The 24,754-nt window shown below is 29.1% G+C and overlaps 1 protein-coding gene across 5 annotated transcripts in view; it reads right to left on the bottom strand.

Moving 5' to 3' along the window:
- Positions 1-24,754, bottom strand: part of LOC132757138 (tachykinin-like peptides receptor 99D) — a 191,138-nt gene that overhangs the window by 110,484 nt on the left and 55,900 nt on the right. Inside the window, exons 1-2 of one of the 5 annotated variants that reach the window (XM_060748347.1) lie at positions 24,386-24,403; positions 13,993-14,274 (exon numbers count right to left, since the gene is read on the bottom strand). The exons of 1 other annotated variant lie outside the window; for it this stretch is intronic. The gene's annotated coding sequence lies outside the window, so the exon portion shown is untranslated. Of the gene's footprint in view, positions 1-13,992; positions 14,275-24,385; positions 24,404-24,754 lie in introns of those variants that run through there. 3 more of the 5 variants (XM_060748365.1, XM_060748341.1, XM_060748355.1) reach the window with 3 other exon arrangements.

The raw sequence follows: 24,754 nt of genomic DNA, 5'->3' as shown, positions 1-24,754 counted from the left end.
CAATAAACCAAAATTGTGTTATGTCAACAAAACAGTATTATTCAAGATCAGTTTTAATATTTATCTTTTATCCATTCCATTTTTTTATATTTGTAAGAAAATATTCTAAGATATTTTGATGATTTTAATCATGTATTATTAAATAGCTTCCCACAATATTCTGACAAATTCCTATGGATTTACGAAAACATTGTATATCATAAATTTAAGGCATTTTATCTTTAATTCAAATGCTTTCGGATGTAAAAACTCAATTAAGAAGGATCGACGATTTATCTTACAGAGAAAATTGCAGTTTTATGAATCTGTATGCAATTAAGGCAATAAGTCACGTACAAGAAAAGATGGTTTGACAGATAGAGGAATCCAAAATAAGGCAAGTGTTGTAATTGGCACGAAACAGATAGTTGCTAGAGTTATTGTTATTTGATTTTGTTTAATATTAACGAAAAGGAAAAACACATTTATCAAATTAAATCTAAGACACTCATAAAAATCAGAAATTAGAAAAAAATGAAGTTTAGAAGGCTATAAAGGGAATTGACAGTTTTTGGTGCATGTTTAAGAAACAAGATTTGTTGTTAAAGTAATTTGTGTGTCATTTTTATCATTAATCTGATTAAGTAAATGTTTTTTTATGAAAGAACAATCTTTCATTAGGCACATATATTATATTGTTAATGTGTTTATTTCATGTCTGAAATTCTAAGAATGGGAATCTCGGATCTAAAACAAAGTACTTATCAAAATCAGTTATGGAATTGTCTAAAATACAACAATCTTAAAACATGATGAATTGTTAACTTAATCTATATGATTTTACTGTGATATCAATCGATATTTTAAATATTATTTTTCAACACTGTGTCTGTGACAAAACCTTTCTTGCATCTAAGAAAACATCCAGACTGAGTGTTTTGAATTTTAAGTATTATTTCTCAACGCGCATTTTGCTAAGGAAATTATTTCAAAAACGTGTTCTGACATTCTAAAAATATTGGCGTTAAAGATGAGGTAATTAGCATTAAACAGAATGAAAATAATTAAATACATTTCTTAAAAAATACGCAGGATTTGTGTTTCTAAATTAGAAAATGCACTTCAGTTCTGAAATTTAACTGCTAGAAATTAATTGTATCTGTAAGATTAGCATCAATTAATAAATTGGATTTGCATATTTACAATTACAATCGCTTCTGTAATCTATTCTGAAACATCTGGGACTTGCGACTGTGATATCAAACTGAACTTAAATAACAACGATAAAGATAATAACAATGATGCTAAGGAATTGAAATAACATTCATTCTGTTATTGTAAGACAACATATTACACTACAATGATGCAGGGTCTTTCAATTGAATTATGGTAGAGGTATTTAATATTTATATTTCACTTTGCAATTTAATCAATCTCTTAATTGAATAATACTGACTATCTGATAATGTCATAAGTCTATGCCAGATTTTTACAGTGTAGGCTAGATGTACGGACAATACAAAATAAAATTGATGTGAAAGAAAACTGTATAATGTCGGTTAAATGAATGGATAACTTAAAGATAAAAAAAATATCTAAGGAAATACTGAAGAACTTAGCTATTTAATAATTTTTTATTGTTGATTATGACGCACAGCATAACCATTTTTAAATTAAAATTTAAAGAAGAGTCATTCAGTTAATTAATATGCACAGCCCATGATTGCAATTATCAAAAAGTGTTTAGTAAAAAAACACTTTATCAAGTAAAACGGCATATTATCAGACAGACATTTAGTTTATAGGAAAAAGATATTTCAAAATTACACTAATGAATATAATGATATCTAGATGTAGTGATAAATACTAAATAAGTATTTACATTGATGTCGCAAGTGTCTAAATTCAGTGTAAGAGTTATCAAACTATTTACAATGACGTACAATAAGTTATGCACTCAATGATCAACATCTTCAAACGCTCATTAGCATCATTATATAATTCGTTGATATCTTCTTTAATCAAGTAACAGTATGGTATCGTTTTGCACAATATCACTTAAAAATATATCTGCTGTATTTTCTACTATTCTTTAATAAACACGGTTTAAACGACATTAATTTATAGGATTAAATTGATATCCTATTCCAAAATATGTCTTTTTATCAAAGATTCTTAACCTTATAAATAGTAATCTCTGCAATATTATTTCATTAGCAACTTGTGTGGTCACATAATCTATCCTTAACAAAAAGAGAAAAGATTTAAGTACCTTTGTGAAACGGAGGTCCTGAAAGCTTCGATAAAACATTGTGTTTCATTATTAAAATGCTAATGTTTCGAGGTTATGCTACTCGAGATCTGCAAAGTTCCATTCCTACTTGAACTCATTGTTTTCTATCAGCCCTGGATGAACAATTCTTAAATAAGATTATATTCTGGATCTAGTTTTATTCAAAATACCGATTTTATACTTTAAATATTCAAAGATTATTTTCTGGCATCAAACGGCTTAACTTTAAGAGCACTACATCTTGCATTTGAAGAAAAAGAAAACGCCTGATGAACGTTTATGATATTATAACCCAACATTTTTACTAGTTATTTGGAAAAAGATAATGAAAAACCAGGTGCTACAGGAGTAGGCCTTTGTGATGTTGGTTATTTTCAGTATTCTACTTAACAAGAAATGATATTGAGTCGATTGACTTCCAAAATGCAATTATAAAAATAGTGGTTTAAAAAGAATTAGCGAAAGCCCTACATCATATTCTAATCAGTAATCACCAATGGACATACAATGTATCAGATCTATAAAAAATGTTTGGATGTGATTATAACCCTTGAAAAACTTTTGAGTAGTGTGTTGTTGAATAAATGATAACATTTCTAGATTCCGCAGAAATTTCAAATGATGGATGAATGCTCGAACATGAATAACGAATTGCTAGTTAAGTGATAATTTATTTTTGAAAGCATTTACTGTAACGAGTGTTTGGTTTATTTTGGATAAACATAAACTTAAATGAATGAGAGAAGAACTTACATAGTTGAACAATAATAACACATCATATATGAATGACAACCAACGCCCGCCAATCATTGGAGCTGTGTTGAAATATTGGCTAGAAATGTGACCTTGATCCTAAGCCCTTGACCAAATGATGAAAAAGGAGTCATGAAAAGCCCAAGACCAATGCTTCTGTAACTGTTTAGGGTCAACGGCCCATGTGTTGTCAAGTTATTGATCAGAAAACATTTTTACATTTAGGTCAATAAGACCCTGACTTTTAATCCTGGAACCTTACATTGAATAGGAGTCATCTATTTGCCAAAAACAATGCACCTGTGAAGTTTAAGGGATAAGGGCCAATGTATTGTCGAACTATATGTCAGAAACCAAGGAAACCAAAAAAACCAACATATGCAATGTACCTCTTCTTCGAAGGAGGCATAATTAGTATTTATTCGACAAATCGAAAATATGAAGTTTTATTTACCATATGTTATCAAAAATTGAAATTTATTCTGTAAAATAGCATTAAATAGATTAATTTGGTGTACAATAATGCGGAAAAAATTAAGAATAAATTATTTTCATAAAATACTTTGTGTTTAATTATCTGTAATGCTGTAATACATGTAAACATGCTTATTAATGGCAACAACATAATAATAAATGTTAATGAAATGAAAGTGATAATTTATAAATGAACATTTATGGATATCACAAAGTTTGCATTATTAATAAAATGTATATTAGTAAAAGGCAAAATGCTCATCAAGTTTGTAATTTATCTGTTTTCGTCCAAGAAATAATCCTGGTACCATTTTTTAATCAACAAGTGATCAATACACATTAAGTGAGTTTTTCTCTGAGAAAGAGTACTATGTTATAACGGACATTCTCTTGGTAACAAAATTCAAATATTGTCACGAGCGAATGTGTTCATCTTGTTAGATTGTCTTCCCTTAATTACCTTAAAACTGTTATAAACACGGATTAGACGAATTACCCCCTGTGAATACATTTTCAGATATTACATTGAACTTTACACGGGACCGGTATGAATGTAAAGTGAATTGGTCTATAATGAAAGGTTTGTGATAAAATTAATAAAAGCCTTGTTAGTATTTAGTACTAGACGTAACAACAAACCACGAAAAAATATATTATATGGATGCTGTTGGCAAGCACGAGATCACATATATTTGTTGAGCAGATAATAAAGTGTTCTATAACAAATCATTTTTAATCATATAAATGTTCCTATTAAGTCAATACGAACTTTATCAACTTTTTTCAAGCAATATCTTATAAGAATATCTAAATGATAAATTTCTATTGTTTTTATTAATATTTGAAATACTTCTGGAAAATGTCCCCGTTGCAGACCAATCCCTTTTTATGAAAAACAACATCAAGTATTTTAAGGCTTGTTAATTAATTATGAAAAATATCTGGATCATCACACGCACTTGTATTTGTTGAAAATCATCATTTGATTTTATTGTATTTGCATATCTAGAGAGATTATCGCATTTGATAACCAAACATAAACAATTGGGACCAGAGAGTGGAAAATATTACAATGTAAAAACAATAATAATCAACTTCAATATGCTAATGGATAAAAGCTTTATAAATTTAATATATTTAAGCCATTTCTAATATCAAGGCATCTCTTAGTCAAGAATTAAAGTAATTAGATTTACAATCGAATAATTAAACGGTCAATGCACCGTATCCAAATACTTAGATAGGCATTCGGCAGTGGTCCATGATTGTAAGGACAACAGTTAAATAGAATATATTTATATAGGTATAACAGCGCAGAGGCCTTAAATTCAATACTGTGTGGACCCTTAATTTTTCTTTAAGAAAGGAAAGAACTTTTTTTCTTTAATCTTCTGTTATTTGTTGCAGAGAAATAAGTTTCGGTTTTCATTTTACAACATAATTTACCCAACACCAAGTTTTTTATGATGTGTATGAAAGTGTTGGGACATTAAATTGAACAAAGTTTTTAGAAAGCCCTAATGATATCATTTACACATGAAGTCGTCCTTGAAAACGATTACAAATAAAAAACATCTTGTTTTGGTCTGTAAATAAGACCTTTTAGAAATTACTGCTTGATCGAAGTGATAACTACTTAAACATGATTACATGTGTATGCTAACGAAAATAGTCAGTCAACTTATAATATTAGAAAATAAATGTAAAATAGGAAGATTCTACCGAAGTTGCGTCATACAAATAATGCTATGTAGAACGTGAGTATAATAAAAAAAGGTTGATGTAATAGGGCTATAATCACATGGGAAATGTCTTATACAATCCTATTTTATAAATTGTTGTTATATTTCTACCTTAGGCTAGTACGTTCAGCTTATCAAAAAGTTCCGATTTTTTTTCGAACCATTTTTTTGAAATATTGACAGTAGATATTAAAGATTTAAGTGACAGAGGATGTCACAAAAACAGGTTTTTCGTCGATAATAGGTTGTAATCCTTTTAGAAATGTAAGACACTTTGTACACAGAATGGTTTTTTTCTAACATTTGTGAAAAAACAAGAAAAAACGGTCATGCTTTCGCTAATTTTATAAACCATACTCAAACGACAAAACCCTGATAATATGCTTCAGATATAGTTCTTCTGTGAAACATAGGTTAAACCTTTGAGACATGTAAAAGGAGTTGCACACGGAAGAGTATTTCTCTATATTATATGATATGGATGAAGAAAAGGTTTTATGAAGGCTAAGCTGAAATTAATATTTATACTCACGTGCATATTGTACAGAAAGTATCCTTGTTATGTTGGCAGTAGTGGATACAAACTTTGAATAAGTCCATTTAAGTAGTTTTTTTCGCACAGTCTTTTCATCGTAACTGTACGCCTACTTTACATTTCAAACATACACACGCCATACACATATTTCATATTCTCGCATGCATCCATCATTAAAGTTATTGACAAATTAACTGACATATAGGTTTAATTTTTATTCCAGTTTGTCTTAAAACCTGCATTTAACTTGCTTTACAATAATTGTAATCCTTAAACTTCTGGAACTGAACGTGATTAGTGTTTGCCACCAGTATTGAGCCTGGTCAGACTGCAGTTTGACAAGATCTTCATGGTACCTTTTTTATTTTTATACTGAAATCAATTGAAGTCATCTAAGCGACTGTCTTAATTCAAAGCTGAGCAAATCCATTACACGCATTCAGTGAATTAAGGCTTAAAAATGTTTGTTAATCCATATTTAGGGTGTTTTTTAGCTTTGTACTTAAAAACGTAGTATTTATGTCAATCTATTTTCAGAAATAAGGTATAATAGATTATATTCTTTATCAAAAGGCATTTAAATTGCTGACTCATTACTTAAAAATTTCTTTTTTCTAACTATTTAAAACAGTTCTTCCAGTCATAAGCTCTATAATTTTTTTAAGAAATCTGACATGCTTTATAATCGTTTAATACATAAAAATCCAGTTATCAGGGAAAAAGCCCTGATATGTACATGAGTAGGTCTTTGTTATGAGATTTTTATTGAGTGCTTCACTTCAAAATAAATAATGTCAAGTAACTTAGCATTACAGAAGTCAAATAATGTACTTGGCGTGGATTAAAATCCACTCAAATAAAAACATTCCAGGAAATGCACACAGATCAATGTACAGATAGGCTACAGACGTTAACTGTTTCGACCTGAATATAAAAACTGTAGAATTTATGAGCATATTGTTGTAGTAGAAATAATATTATTTCAAGATGAGTAAAGAATGTTTCAGCTTTGATTGATTGTCGATAATTTATTTTGTAGATATTTACTGTAACTGTATTTGTACAAATGACAATTAGATATTCATCTTGAGGTGAAGATGATCTGACATATTTAAACAATGAGAACAAATCAGGTTTTTTTTAATAATTATTGTTAAAAATGATATAATGTAAAATAAACTTGAATTAAGTTGCACGGTAACAAAATAATTAACACTTTCTGAAAATAGTATCATTTTAGGCGGAAATGTATTTCGAAAATAGTTTTTACTATTTACATTTTTATAGACTTGTGGTTTTAACCAGGAAACATAGTTTCTTATTATTAAAACAAATGATATTATTATAAAATTATTATATAATAGCAGAATTTCAAACCTTCGTGCATGAAACTAATGTTGATATTTTGCATTTATTCATTCATGTGAATAAAAGTAAACATGTGCTATAATTATAAACACATTTTTTCAAATATCCTTGATTATCATTAATAATGCCATAAAAAAGCAAATAAAATGTTTGTCCTTATGTTAGTATATTACTATAAAAAACTGTCAAGTGTTAAATTTATAAATGTCTGATTAGGGAGATAACACACCAATGCAAAACAAAGCAACAGACATAACAAAAACAATGAAAACTGTAAATCTCATCTTTAAGATTACTCTTTCAAAACACTTACACATCCAACAAAACAAATTTTAAGCTGAAGTGCAGACAGAAGAAAAACAAATATATAGCAAGAATAGGCAATGAACAAACAAGAGGTAGCAGTTTGATCGAAGATTTACTGTCGTCATAATGATGTGTAATACAAATATTTAATCAGACTAAATAGAAAATAGTACCATAACTCCGAAAGTTATTTTTTTCTTTTTAAATGAAGTTATCAATTAGAAATGATAATTCAGATATGGTTTCAATTTATATCATAAAATGCTTTTCCATAAATTATTTGGGAGAAGTCCAAGCTATAAGGAATTAAGGCAGTAAGTCCTTTTAAATGTAAGACACGAATAAATCTTGACCTAAATACTAAATCATGAAATCCATAAAATTTTAATGCAAAATTCGTAAAGTGAAGGGAGCCTAGTATATTTATAGTGTTGTTATGAAGGAAAGATTAACATTAAAACCGGAACAGCAAAAATCTGAAAAACCTAATTATAATAAATAGATGAATCCATTTTTTACAAAACAGACCCCGTTTGTCTGACATCAACATAGTGTTACGCTTGAAATATATCTTTTATTTGTAGCAATTTGTATTACAACTTCGAATGCATATAACGCTTGACGATTTATTTAAATCTTCGTTACATATATGTAATACTGATAATTTCATTAAAGTTTATAAGGAAATCAAACTATTTTTATAATAATTTATTATGAAAATTTTGCTGATTGGTAAAATTTCGAAAAGTATTTTTTTAATATAACTATTAGGCTTGATTAAAACAAATCAACTTCGGGATATGTTTGTTAACCTATTTCACAAAATTTGTATTGTAGATGACTTTGATGCATTAACCGCCTAGAATAATATCTATAATTTAGCTTAGTGTAAATACTGCCGACAAACCCACGATACAAATGTCATTTTGTATTTCTAATTACTTTGTTAATGTTAAACTTTTTTAACAAACTAGATACATAAATATTCATACTTAACAACCAACGACAAGTACAAGCCCTGGTGGTGTGTTTTATTCACTTGCCGATGATAAACGGTGGCACTTAATTGCTATTATTCAAACAGAGAAAATAAAAACTAGAAAATCACATTAAAAAGTAAATCTGACGCTCTAAATATCGTTTTCATAATAAGCGCATGAAACATGTTTCATTTATAAATGATCGAAGTATGAAGAGCATACACTCTTATAACTTTGTGTCATATAAAACACTTACAAATAAAACTTAATAATCCACCAATCAATCAATAAATCACTTAATCGGTAATGACTTTTAAAATAGCGATGAACAAACGGTCAGTTTATAAAATGATCTCATCAGCTTTAGTTCACTTTTCAATCCATTTCTTTATGAATGTCTCTTTACGGAAAGTGATATACTATATGACATTGATGCATTATCAGTCAACAGTACTTTATTTAAATGTTATATGCCAAACAAGACTACAGAAGCAAATGTCTTACAATATAACAAATTATTCTGCTACTGATAATCTCTCTGTACTTATCATATAAAGAAACTTAGCCAAAAATAAAAATGAAACTGACAGTTGATAAATTGTTCTGCTACTGTACCAATTTCTGTACTAATCATATAAAGAGACATAGCCAAAAGAAACAAAAGAGACTCACAGTTTATTCATATAAGCTTTTATATCACATCTATAATTTATTTACAATTCATAACGATTAACCTGTCAAAGTAGATGAACTTTAAACACGATTTTGATTTAGATGTTCAAAGAATGTTGTTTTAAAGCTGAGATCTTCTGTTTGATAACAAACACGCTGGCTTTCTGACAGGTGAAGTAATTTTATTCACATAACTTTAAAATAGCAAATTAAAAGCTCATTGAATGTTGATTCTGACACCTTTAATACAGTCTTCATGATTAACTTATTGTGTTTATAGCATATATAAAACATGTTTAATCTTAAAATCACTAGATACGTAAAAGGTTGGTAACATTCGTAAGCCTGATAAACCTAAATAGCAAAAAGAAACTGTTAGAAGAGTGCAAAATTAAGGAATATCATTACATAATTATATTAAATAGGCACATGAAACTTAAACTTAGATATCGTTTAAACGGGTTGTTCTAGATTTCCCCAAATGCTTTCATTTCATTTTCAAAAAGTAGTACTTACTTTAAGTATGAACTATTTTATTAAAATAAAAGAACGCTATAATCTGAATAATTTTTGAAACGGATTTGGAGGGCGGACTTCCAAACTATTTAGTTTTTACATTCCTGTAAAAAGGGGGAAACAGGATCAAATTAAATTTATTAAGTTTTTCAAAATTGTAGAAAAATTAAACGTTTTAAACTTCTCATTACATAAATGAGCCCTTCAAAAACAAATGCGTTGTATTAAAGATCCTGTAACACAATTTTTTCATGGTTTTATTTCAAAAATATTATCCTCAAATTAAGATTTGTCAATATTGTAAGTTCCAATAAGCATTATTTATAACGATATTACCAAATTAAACATTTCATGTAAATAAAGGGAGGTAATTAGAAAGTTATTTTCTATAAATTCTAAGTCAAATTTTCCAATAAGAAATGAATGCATGCAATTTATTGATTACATATAATGTGCACAAATATTTGCAGTACACATTTTACATATTCTTTGATGTTTGAAAATTGTTTTATTTGCATAATTATATACATATATAATCTTTTGCAAGTGTGGTATACACACACACTGGGGGCCTCCGTGGCCGAGTGGTTAAGGTCGCTGACTTGAGATCACAGGTCCCTCACCGCTGTAGGTTCGATCCTCACTCGGGTCGAAATCTTTCATGTGAGGAAGCCATCCAGCTGGCTTACGGAAGGTCGGTGGTTCTACCCAGGTGCCCGCTCGTGCCTGAAATAATGCCCGGAGGGGCACCTGGGGTCTTCCTCCACCAATAAAGCTTGAAAAAAATCGACGATAAAATCTCGGCAGGACGCTATAGGATGGCCCGACTTGAGTGTACGGTCGCCCATATGGGTTTCCGGCGGCGACCTTAAATAAACGCATTAAAAAAAAAAAAAAAAAAAGTATACACACAGTAACAATATCAATCACAAAACATACAGAGGATCTTTAAAATAGAATGTTGAAATTAATCATTCAGTCAAATCGTTTAGGGAAGAAGTATCAGGATGTTCCTTTATTGCACTAATATTTTCAAAAAACAAACTATCAGCAAGACAATAAGACAATTACTTTACAGGAAATTGTGATTTCATTTGGTTGTTTTGTTTTTCCTTTGAATAATGTACATCATCTGCAGTTGTCATATGTAAAATGCTTTATCTTAAAATATTTTTTTGTGCGGATGAAGAAACATATTAAATCAATTTAAAGTTGAATATGTTTATCTAGATAAAGCCTTTATCAGTACACAGTTATTTACATTCATCGCGCAAGTGTCTTTATATAGTCTAAATTATAAAAATGTTTTAGTTTAACATTTTCTTGTTTCCATTTTGATATGGTAAATTTCATTTTTCTATACATCATGAGAGAGAAAAAAATGTAAAATTATAAATTATACATGATAAACAATGTTATATTTTAAGGTAATGACAAAATATTATCAAGTTGCAACAAAAACAACGTAAAACTTATATTCAACATGTTACCAAACATGCTATCGGAAAACAGTTTATAAGGTTACAATAAACATTGAATTGTAAGGACTTTTTGGTACAAATTATTTTGCAAATACTCCCAACGCCTTATGTAGCAATCCCCTCTGGCGATTTGTATAAATAAGATTGTATTCCACATAATACAATGTATAGAAAGCATTTAAATAAGAAGACGATGTCAATAAGAAAGCAAATTAATGAATGTCTCCTATTTTGTCTTAAAAGCGATTAAGTTTCTATCTTGTTGGTAGCTAATTTTTGTGTTATTAACATGAAATCCCTTAAACACTAAAATGACAATTATTCAAACGACAGTTCAAAAATTAAAGCTGTGGAAATTCAGTCACAAATATAGAAGGTTAAGAGATTCAAATTTGAAAGCCATATTCCAGAGTATATTTTAGTAATAATGTTTCAGTACATTGTATTTATATCGATTTCTGTTATCAGGGGTTATGTAAAAAGATAATATTCTAGATCAAGTTTCATTTAAAATTGCTCTGACTTATTACTTACATGTAAATCTTTCAAACTATTTTTAAGTATAAAAGGCTTTTTTATAAGAACAATATAACATGTCTCGGAGAAGAAACAAACATGTATAATGAACGCTTATAATTTGAAAATCAAGAAAAATATCAAGTTATCAGGTAAAAAGATAATAATTGTCTGGCTACACATGATTAGGTCTTTGTAATGATTTTTATCTTAAATATTCTACTTTAAAAGATACAATGTTAAGTCATTTAGAATAACTGTACTTTGTATAGACTGAAATCCACTGAAATAAATATGTATTGTGTTATGACTAATATAATATTTTATAGATAGGCTTTAGAAGCTAAAAAGCTAAAGGTTTCAATGTGAATATAAATATCTCTGCATAAATTCAGAGCATATTTGTTATTGCAGAAATGATATCACTGAGATTCAGTCTTTCATTGAACGTTCTATTATGAGTAAAGAATGCTTCAGCATTTAATGTTTTTATATACTTAATTTTTGTAGACATTCACGAAATGTGATCAAGAAGTTCATGGACTTTCGTTTTTGTCGCATTGCTTAAATAAACGTTAATGAACCTTTTCCCCAGAAGCGTGCATTTGCACAACATTGAAATAAATATGTAATTTATAACAAACGACTTAAGCGTCTGTTTGTTCACCTTTTTCAAAAACAATTTATCGCTTATTTTTTGTATTGTAGGTGACTTTGATGCATTAGCTTTCTAAAATGATATAACTAAATAGAAAGAATGTCGAAAAACCGACAATTCCAATGTCATCTTATATTTCCAATTATTTTGTTACCTTAAACAACTAGATACCTTAACCACTTTAAGCAAGGAAAACCTCAAGTGATGTGTTTTATTCACTTGTGAAATGACCGACGCCTGGTGGAGAAATTTAATTTCTATTACCAAAACAGAGAAAATTAAACTCTTTAAAAAGCGCTTTCAAATGTTAATTTCGACAACTTAATATCGTTTTCATGATACGCGTATTTTGTTAACATAAATTTTCGGATTATGGGCGTTTGAAACAGCGCTAGTAATTAAAATGTAGCATTTAAACAATTTTGATCAATGTAATCCACAAGCCTTAGGCCTGTATAATACGGTTACAATGCTACAATTGTGAATCATTGGAAGGCATAAAACTATCTAACTCATCAACCAAACATGCAAATAAATTCATCTAGGACGCTTAAATTTACTTTTTTATATTACGAGTCATGAGTTTAATATAAAGTTAACTGTACAATCAATTGACTATCATACTTGTGTATATCCGAATATACCTTTCTCAAATATGTTAATCAGATTAGTTTAGGATTTGACAATGGTGTTAAGAACAGAGGCATTCTTTATCGTTCTTCAGGGTAGGTAGGCATACAAGTATTAATTTAATAACCAAGAATGCAATTAAAGGCTCTGCTTGGGTTGCATATAGACATATAGCAGATTGGAAACTATATAATAGAATTTATTTAAACTTTGCTTGTACTAAGAATAAAATAAAAGAAACATTTTAAGCGAAAACAAGATCACAAAAAATCAAAGAGGAAAAATGGCAATGTATATAATTGAATCTGGAATCTACTTACTGATACAAAACATTTAAATGTCAAAAAATAGGCGGTATGATCGGATCGGATAAAAAATTCAGCGATTTATAAAAAAACGAGACAATTACTCATTCAGTTTTTTGCCAATTCATTTATCATATTACACTGCACATAAATTAAATATTGACTTTATATCTAAATAATATCTCGAAATAGGAAGCTTTTGAATTGTCTGTTATACAGGCATTGTATCACAACTTTTGTTTTCCCCATTCCATTGTGTTAAAGCAGAAGTCTTATCACGTTACAAAATATACTATTGGTATAAGTCTCAGTTTCAATCTTATAAAGAAACTAAGCGAAAAAATGAAAAAAAATGAAGAGCAAATCACACGAGGAAACTTGCAAATACTGAGGCAAGAAAAGGAGTATACGTCACAAATATCTGAAACTGGAAATGTGGTTCAACAAATAAGAGGACGGATGATAATGCTATAATACCATACATTTATCATAGCGTATCAACATAGGTATGCGCAAAATGAGTACCTTTTGTAAACGCTGCAACTGGACAAGACAAATAATGACAGAAGATAAAGCATTAACTTAAAGACTTATGACCATTTGCTCGTTCGCAGGTACATTTATTGTGTCATATTCTCAATAGGCTGAACATGTATAGGTTTAAATTTGCATAATAAAAGAAATCAATCATAAAAGATAAAAAAACTAATTGGCTTTTAGACAAACGTACAATAGGCAATATGATAAACACAGAAAAAAGTTAATGATAGCATGTACTACATACCTTCAGGTCTGTTTATTTTCTTCTTTCACTGCGCAGACAGTTTGCATCAGCACATCTTTATCATAAGCTAATTTCCATACGTTATATTATCCTTAACGTTACAGAAATGGAAGCAAGTGTTTATACACCTATGCACGCACGTCAGATAAAGTCATTATGATTCTTATAGCGTTGCATGGATTTTATTGTTAATTGTTTTACTTACATATTTGTTTTGTTTTTGCGAATTTCACGGTAGGTAATATGCAGGGTACTTGTCTCAAGCGGAAATGTTGTTTCTATCTGAAAATAATATAATTGAATATGATATTAGAATGCTAAAAGCGCTTAACATATGTGTAAACTAATTCTAAAACAAATATTATTCTAGGAAAAGCATATTTAATGAAGTATTCTTTCATTTATTTAACTATATCGCATTTTTACCAACATTAAAAGCAAATTTTAAGTTGAATTGCTAATTATGAACATTTGGGATTCTGTAGATCTACGTTCAGTGTAATGATAGAAGTAAATTTATGCGATTATCAGTATAATCAATGTATAGTTTTGTAATGTTGAAACATTAATATTTTTTGCAAAGTAGTTAGATATCAAACTATTGTGTTTTAATGTGTTGATTACCTTCTGCCTTAGATATACTTTTCTAACTGATGAAATGACAGTCTAGTTAATTAATTCTCGATCTAGACACCCATGTTGATATTATGATTTTGTGTTTAAATGTATATTTGTTCATAAGTAATCAGAAATATTATCATTTATATTTCATAACTTGCCTATACTTTATATTACTTATTTTCGCACTATCAATATCCATGATCATACATGTAAAAATCATTTGCTCTATCAACCTCTATATTAACAAATTAACAAAAAATAACATTAAAAAATCTTCATTTGGGATGAAAATTCAAATATCAGACATAAAACATAGTTGACATTTACTCATATAAGAACTCGACATTTCCCCAAGGAGCACCATCCAGTCGTTAATCACGTCATTCAGCGTTGACATTTAATCGAAAAATAATAGTTACTTGGGAGTTATGGTCGAATTAGATATAAAAAATGTCTGTTAAACGGTCTTTAGGCCGTTGTCAGACTATCAAGGGAATTTGTTATTTTCCCTGAATGTTCTTCACTAGTTATTATCAATGTGTTTGAACGAAAATATTCTTGTCAAACGACATATCATCAAAAACCCCTAATGACACGAAAGTCCGAACTTTGATTTCAAACATGTCAATGGCGTAATATGTTGCTCCTTGGTGTACAAATACAAGTTCAATGTGACAATTTGCACTTGATTGTGTCATCAGATAAATACATTGTCATTACAAATTGATCAGAATTTCAGTATGAAGCAATATGATCAGCACCGATCAGCTATAGAATTTGGCGGTTTAGTTCTAGACAATAATGTGTTCCCTAGACCATTCATACAAAACAAACGTTTTTGCAACATATTACCACTTCGTCCATATAATTCTAAATCAATATTGACATTTTCTCGAAATAAGAATCAGAGGAACTAGTGAAGTCGACAGTTATTCGCGACACAGATTTAAATAAACTATCAAGGGATTGCTAAACTGTTGGATTTCTCTGTACTGTTTTCTTTTATTCTGCAGCAAACACGACACGGAAATATTCTGACACATTATATTTTATTTAAACTACAAATAGGTTGATGTACGGCGATTTTGAGCTTTCTGTATGACAGTGATACAGTGTAAATGTCGCATTACACGTCTATATCAATCGCAAATAAACAATTACAAATCATATAATTATAATAAATAAATAGAACAAATCAAATTGTATTATTTATGTATAGGAAGTAATGTTATAAATATTTAAATTACCGATTTTTAAAATAAAAGATGTTTTGGGTGCCTAGTGTCCACTTCTCGCAAAGAAATATCTAAAATATATTAATTATATGATATTGTAGCTACTATGTTAACCATCAAGACACAATATGGGCTAAATGAAATAAAGATAATGAGTTTAGATATAATTATATGTATGAAAAGCTATCAAAATAGCATTGCATGAATCGTTTGAAATTAAATCAATTCAACGGTCGATTTTGATACAACATTATTCAAAATTATCCTCCATATTGAATAAATCAACAAAAATTACTGAAAATAATTTCATTTGCGAAAAATTGACAAAAGCTAACAATACACTGTATAACACATCCTAACAGATTACTTAGCTCCTAAATTACAATCACTGTATAAGTTATGATATTTTTGTGCTAGAAACTGATGTGCATAATTTACGACTAAATGGAAAAATGCAATTCTCGGCAGCTTTAGATTAACTTTGTCAAATTGCCATTATCAAGAACGTCAGAACAACTATCTCCATCCTAATTTCTTAATTAATTAGCAAACTAATAACATTTTTCATAATGCAACATTTTCCTGACTTGATATTTTATATTTGATTGAACTACATAGTTCAGCCTACTGTGAAAAAGGGCGTGCACCCTAACATAAAGTGGGTGAAATAAATGATAGTGGTAAGAAACAGATATATGAAATACATCAACTGACAAGAGGATAAATAGCATTATTGATATTATCATTTCGAAGAAACAACATTTAAACGAAGTTAACTTATAAATAAAACAATTTTGCTTTTTCAAATATTATCAAATTTCTGTTGCATATATATGATAAGATAAATGTACATTTATCGAAAATGACTTGTTAAAATAACTAAATTGCATACTATATTCTATTGTGTCAGACTGAAAAGCTAGAGTAGTACAACACACTATGATCATTTACGGGATATTTTGAAGTGAAATGGTTATGTCGTGACGAAATATATAAGTGACTTAATATGATAGTCTGGACGGTTATGAGTTATGAAAACTGTTCATTGTCTTGGCAGAACGATGTTTCTTCAATGTGTTGTTTTAATGGTTTGTCATTAGACTCTGTCAGCATATGATTCCATTACTTTTTATATCTTTGAGCTTTGAGCTTGAGATTTTAGAACATGTTTGGTTATATTTGTACTTTTAAATAATTATATATGAAGGAATGGAAATATCCTCTAACTTGGAGTCTATCAATATATACGGATCATGAATAAAGTACGGAGATTTTAATGCCTTTAAAAAATTATTCCTCGAATTTATCAACGCAAAAAATAATTGTTATTGCAACAGATTACCAGGTCATTCATCGCGTTGTCATGCGCTAATGTTAAATTAATATTGACGTTATTTCGGGATTATAATCAAGGGAATGAAAGTCATCTATTATTTTAGCATTGTGCTTTAGGTAAATCATCAAGGGATTGTTGTGATATTTGTTTTCTGTTCTCAATTTTTTTCTGAATTGAAGCAAAGGGGAAAAACCACAAAATACCTCTCAATTACAAATTCTATTATAGAAACAACAAGGTTAGCTTTTAAAAAAGCTAGTAGCGACTCGCTTCGTAATTTTTTTCAAGGGGTGTGTTTAAATGTAAAAATGACAGTTCTGTTAGCTGAAGAGACTTCAGCGAACATCAAAATAAAAGTGAAGTCAACACTGGCCCGGTGCCCGATGGCCAGTGTATATAAGTTCAGGCCAGTGTAAATTTAAGAAAATTTTGTTAATTATTTAGTAGAATAAATTCAAAACTGGAATTCGGGCCAGTAAATTCAAAATCTTAAACTCATTGACTGAAAGTGACATATAAAATAGATAAATAAAGAATCCCTAAAGAAAGCCCAACACGGCAAAATTGAAAATGTTGCAGGCTCGGTTTGATTGAGCCTGTTCATGGACGGTACTGGAAAGTGCAAGTTACCGTCCACGCCCCCTAGCACCGGGGTTAAGTTCTCTCAGTTTAACCAAGATGAGTATGAGTATATATGAAGGTGCATGTAAACAGATAGAATGAAGAACCTATGTCTATGCACATTTACTATATGGCCTGTTGACCTTGACCACAAAATGTTAGATAGGTAGATTTCATAAAGATGTCTCTTTATACAAAATTAAGTTGTAATACATGTATGTTATTTAGTATTGGAATGAGAGGCACAAGTCCTAAAGTAAACACAAGTTGTCAATCAATTCAGCCAGAAAAGCTGGGATCCTATTAAAAAAATATAGGGATCCCGGAAATTGACCAGTCTAAGAAGATGTTTTTCAGATAAGCCGGGATCCTATTAAAACATATAGGGATCCCGGGAATTGACCAGTTCAAGAATATAGTTTTCAGAAAAGCCGGGATCGTATTAAAATGTAAATAGATCTCACGGATTGGCCAGTTCAAGTATATAGTTTTCAGAAAAGCTGGGATCGTTTTAAAACATATAGGGATCCCGGGATTTGACCAATTCAAGAAAATAGTCTTTGATTTTTCCAATTAATTAGGCATATAATTATAAGTATTGTGATTTCCGCATTTTAAGTTTGTTAATAAATAGCTCTAAATATATCTATATTCTAAGTTAAATTAATTTAACGTTCATTATATACAATAAAAAAAATAGCGTTTAATGGTCTTTCAATACGACAACAATCAACACAAATATAGTTCATTAGGTTTTTCCTCCATATCTTATACGATCCCGGATCCCGGGCGTCCCGGATCCCGGCCAGTAAATACATACACTAAATACCGGAAAGGATAAAATGACCGGAAAAAGGGAAAAAAAATGCACAGAACCAGATGTACACTTATGTTAATTAACCAAACGAAAACTTACTACAGAGAAAACAGGTGAAATCGCTAAATCAGAAGTCAGTGTAAATATGATTTATTGAAAAGAATTCATAAAGACAAACATTTTAATCATCATTATATCTTTGCGCTCAAAACAATACTTGCTGATTTTTAAAAATGGCGTGAAAATTGAAGGTTTTTTGACGCTATGTAAGATAAAATTTGATTGGCTAAATAATTTTGGATCCTAGCCCTGATAGATAAATTTTGTAGAAAGCTGGAAGCCAAGCGTCGATTAAATTTTTGGATGGCTTCGGAGTTTTAGGTTGTTTCTCAGTAAAATCCTACCGTAATACCGGCTCGCCGTGGCGAGCCGGCATAATGTTGAGACTGAAAAAAATCAATTTAAATTAAAGCTGCTCTTGCCTAATTTTCATGTAGTTTAAACAGTGAAAACAAACATAACATATACAAATGCAGATTTTTTTTTTCAAAATGTAAAAAAACTGTTTATTTATAAATAAAGAATCATTTAACAACACTCTCTAGTAATATATGTTACTCCCTCAGTTACATGTAATATTGATATTATATCAATGAACCTTAAAGTTACAATTATGTGTACCTTTATGTACCTTTACAAGTTTCAAAGCAAGCAATTTATATATAATTACTAATAAAATCATCTGAAATTTTATCTTTTAATCTATTTACAAGAATGTTGTTCTATGGTATGTAATATTGTTCATGACTTTGCTGCAATGAAAACCAACAGGTCTTTTTTCAATGTCTTATTTGATATATCAATATCAAATGTCTTTCATATTTCTATAAATTATTGGTATGTGTAAAAATCCTAGTGTAAAATTTTTATTTTTAAAATGAAACTCAAACCAAAAAGAAGGCTTCAATGTTTCATGATATCAACAAGTTGTGTATAAATTATATAATGTATCTACAATTTACAACGAATTGCCTGCGAAATATAAGATAAAGATTAAAAAACGAATTTGATTTACATGATCAAAATATACTTTTATTTCAGAAGTTAAACTTTGGTATGATAATATAATTACTGCCACAATTATAGGTGGAGAAGCTTCTTTTTCAACAGCAAATTAAAATTTCGTTAAAATGTTGATTCTGGCACCTTTTATAACGTTTTCATGATAAACATATTTTGTTTATAGCATATAAAACATGTTTTATGTACTTATAACTAGATTAACGGTAGTTACTTTTAGCTTATAATTCAAGTGAAGCAATAAACGTAATATAAGTCAAAATACCTGTAAACGTACTTGTGTGTAAACTCATTTCTGACATGATTTCCTGCATTCCTGGTTTTCTTATTGCGTAATAGTATAGGTAGGCAACGAACGTGATGTTTTAAAGCAGTAACTTTTAACAGACAAATTATAGCATTTTAGTAGGCAGTGACGACAATATAGTTATCTAAGAGGTAAACCTCACCTCGTATGCAAAAAAAAACAAACAACGCATGCTCAAATCAAAATAACTTAACATGATTAACTAAACAACCACATGTTTTAATGTCTGCAATAATTAAACATTGTCATAAAAATATCACCCTTATTCGGCGTCATGATAATGCAAAATTTAAACCATACATCAGCCTTGTTATCAAATGGCATTAGTTCAGTCAGACTGTCTGATTATCTGCATTAACGCACCTAGAGATGCTCGTCAATTTACCTTAAAAGCGTGTGCTTCCTGTCTTACATGCCAATTTAACCCCAGAAATGCTATGCACTTCTTTATCAAAACAAGTTTTCATATTTTTTGCATTGCTAAGGTTTCCAAAATGGTATTCATTGTCCATATCTTAAAAGCATCTTTGCTTGTTTTCGTTTGTGTGGAAGTAAATTTACTATTTGTTTGCTATATTATGATTTTTACAACAGAAACACTACTTTTATATAAATGCTACTTGGATATTTCATATATAAATGGAAAATCAAACTTTTTAGCTCATTAGGTCGTTTTGATTTTAAAATTGTAAGAAAAACAAACAAATCCACTCGTATTTATTTTTATCTGATATGTATCTATTTCCTTACAATATAAAAGGGTCGATTATGAGTGTTCATTTTTTATCGGAAATAAAGCAATTTTAAAACTATGGTGGAATCAGATATAACAAATGCCTTTATAACGCACAATAGGCCCTACCAAGGAAATGTCTGTTAATTCAGAATATTCACTAAAACTTGATACTGAATACAAGTTGCGGTTTTACTCGAGAACATTCAAAACACTTTAATTAAAAGAAGAAAACTTCATTTTGTCTTCATGTAAATATTGTTTACATCAACAAATAAATTGAAATTATCATCATTAAACGCTATGATCGATTATCGACACAAATAAGAAATAAAGTTTGGCAGTTCATATCTCACATTATTATTCCCCCAGACTATCAATTCAAAATAACTGTTCTTGCAGAAAATAACCAGTTTGTCAATGCCATTGCATTGCTGTAAATAAATGTTAAATTTGATGTTAATATAATTTTCGGAACAAAGAGAAAGAGGATTGAGATAGTGCAGTCGTCTACTATTCACTCACGCATCCTAAAATATAGTTTCAAGGGATTATCAATAAGCTATTTTCTCTGTCGTTTGACTTTTATTCTGCAGACACGCAAATTTAATACCGCATAGTGTGTGATATTAAGCTATATTATGTTTGAATAAGATGTACTTAGTTTTTTGAATATGATAGATACTGTGTAGGATTTTAAATTTTTAGCCTTACATTACACACCATACAGAACCTTTAACAAACAAATAGACGTATAAAATCAACAGGGGATAACAGTTACACTAATATGGTCTAACTAAAAAACTTATCTTTAATTTTCATAAATATGTAGCAAAGTACATTGATAAACATATCCATTCAATAAAATCGACGAAATAATTTACCATTCAAGAATACTTTAAATATATAAAATGCAAGACTTTATAGTTATGGTCGACGATGTAAAAATGGAAAAAAAAGTAAAAAAAGGGTAAAAATTTAAAAGAGAATATATGAAAAAACCCAAATCCAAGCTTTCCCCATTCCCCACCCTCTCCCTCTTAACCCCCACTTTAAAATTTCGTTTTAAGGAAAACAAAAACAAAAACAAAGTAAGGAAATTTGAGTGAAGACAGAAAAAGGGAAAAACTAAACAGAGGTAGAAAGTTAATTTTATGTTTTAACTTATTTTTTGGCTAAAATGTTTTTTTTGAATTTTTAAGTAATTGAAATTTTTTTCCCCCTTAAATATTTTTTTAAATTTTTGACTGCCATTTTTAACCATGATTTAAAACATTTCTTTTTAAATTTGTTTTAAATTATGAAGCCTATTCAGCAAAATCGGGAAAAAAAATTTTTACGGGTTTTTAGTTTGGGAAAGGAATTAACTAAATTTTTGGATCACTAAATAAAATGCCCAAATTGTTTTTAAACCCCATGTAAGTTGTTTTTTAAAAGCAAAACATTGAGCTACAAAAATAAAAATAATATTTTGGGTTTTACTTTAAAAATCGATTTATTCACATTAACAATTATTGTTTAATCTATAATTATTATTTTCGCCTTTTATTTAAAAAATGTAATAAACTCGAGTCATAAGGGCTGGTGTGTAAATCTTAAAATAGTAGTTAAAATTTATTTAAATTATTTTTTCAAAACACTTATGTGTCTAAGTGGTCTTTATGGTCCAGAATGTGTAAATGTTTTATAAAGGCGGTGACATATTCTAATTCTTGTTTAAATAAGGAATGGCTATGTCGTGACGACATATATGTGATGATAATTACCTACTTAAATGTGCAAGTCCAGACAGTTTTGAGATATGGGATCGTTCCATTGTATTGGCAGAACGATTTGTCTGTGATATGCTATTTAAGAGTTTTATGATCACATCTTGTCGGCAAATTATATGGCTAACGTCAAGACTGTAAAACAAATAATGTTAAACTAAACTTATGCTCATTCAAAACACTAATTGCGTCGATGAAATAATATTTTTTCTCGTTATAAAAGTCTTGTTTAATACAAAGTTATATCACTGAAATATTAGATTCTAAAACAAAACAGTATGGTAGTAGTAGTCAATTATATTCAAACAAAAAAATAGAAGTTAATCATTGTCATACCGATGAATTTTTTATGTTCTACTTAAGTTCTAAAGTTCAAATCATTGATTACAATTTCAGTATCATCTACAGGATGACGATTAAAGGAACCGAAACATAAAGTTACGAGGGCTCTTGGAGTGAACAGGCGTGTTTAAATTTTTTGTTAACTATATATGATTATATTATTATCTTAATACTACTCGTATTTAACAAATTATCAAATACAAGTAGTTATTAAAATATTTTATCACCGTTTCTTATGAGATATGATGAGCTTAAAAAAATAAATAGTAACTATTTGATAACATGCTAACGTATTTGAAATTCTTTGAAAATATTTAATAAAGTATTAGTATAAATGTTAATATATGTCTTTACTTGCACATGTAATTAATGATAATAATTCGGATTCACTGAATCTGATCCTTGTCGAAATGAAATGGATCACAGTTATAAAAAACGACTTTGATTAAACTTTGTTTTCAAATGTTTTTCGCATCACTTAGTTTTTGTATGAAAACACAATTGATTCCATGCCAAGATATGGAAATATTTTATTTCACCTTTGATATCACAACTCATTTTTTTCTCGAAAGTTTATTTTGACACTTAAGTAAGATCTGCATGATACACCTATGTATACATATATATACTATATAAAAACAGCTAAACATAGTTTGGTACTCTTCCTATCGTAAATATGTTTGGTTTATTACATATAAAACTTGTTTATGGTGTCATTAACACAATTTTAAGCTTCATTATTTCATTTCATGAACTAATTTTTCTGATCTATTGTAAGAACGACTTTGATTTGCTTACAACTTCTGTGTGATAAGGTTATAACTGCCTAGCTGGCATTTTGAAGGCCTACAATTACTTTGATTTTGAAATTGTAAATCACTAGCATTCAAAAGTTAAATCCTTCCCATTTAATATCGTTTCCATATAATATATTTATAGCCTATCACGCAGGTATTTTCCATGCAAGGTTAAAAATTAAGTATTTGCTTATGTTTTGTATTAACATTTTTAAACCCCCTTTTTTTATATTTTGATCTGTTTGGATCTAACCCAACCAGCTTTGCTTTGGATGGTAAACCCGGAAAAATTTAAATTTTTTCCCCTTTTTAGACTTCGTCAGCATGAATCTACACCATTATCTCAAAAATTTAAGATAATGGTCAGGGAAATTCCGCATGACCAATGACTGCTTGATTACAAAAAAGGATGCTCTCCCTTCTGGACATGAGCGTAGAAAGATATATTTTCATTGTAAAAAAACAAACAAACAATAATTCTATCGAAATCTGATGCATGGAAACTAACGACCGGATGGCATAGTTAATATATGCGAGACACATACAAACGCAATGCAAGGCATAAATATTCCAAAAACTCAATTTTGTATTTTAACTGGTACAGCAGTCTGGTAAACAAAATATATTATGAATGATAACAAGCTTAATCGTTTTAAAAACAAATATTGATGTATGATTTAATCCATACAACAGGCTGATAAACACAATACATAATAAATGATAACATGCGCATACCTTCAGGTCTGTTTATTTACTTTTTATCTGCCTAGACAGTTTGCATTAGCACAATTTTAACAGAAGCTAATTTCCATATGTTCTATTAGACTTAATTAAATTAGTGCAAATGTTTATTTTTTGCTGCACACACGTGATATATGAATTACATTGGTACTTTAAGTGTTGTTTTGATTGCATCGTCAATTTTAGCCTTATATATGACATTCTAATTATTTTAATGGCATTCAAGAAAATTGCTTCAAGACTATGAATTATATCTGTCTATTTCTAAAACAAATAAAGATTGGTCTACAAAAGACACATTCGTTTGCATATTCTTAAACAATATTTCTTGACATAGTTCTTTAAAGAGAGTTTATACAATGA

Source organism: Ruditapes philippinarum, unplaced genomic scaffold, assembly GCF_026571515.1.
Source record: "Ruditapes philippinarum isolate M1 unplaced genomic scaffold, ASM2657151v2 ctg1265_1_1_1_1, whole genome shotgun sequence".
NCBI classification, from domain to species: domain Eukaryota; kingdom Metazoa; phylum Mollusca; class Bivalvia; order Venerida; family Veneridae; genus Ruditapes; species Ruditapes philippinarum.
This window is presented reverse-complemented; position numbering and strand designations above follow the sequence as displayed.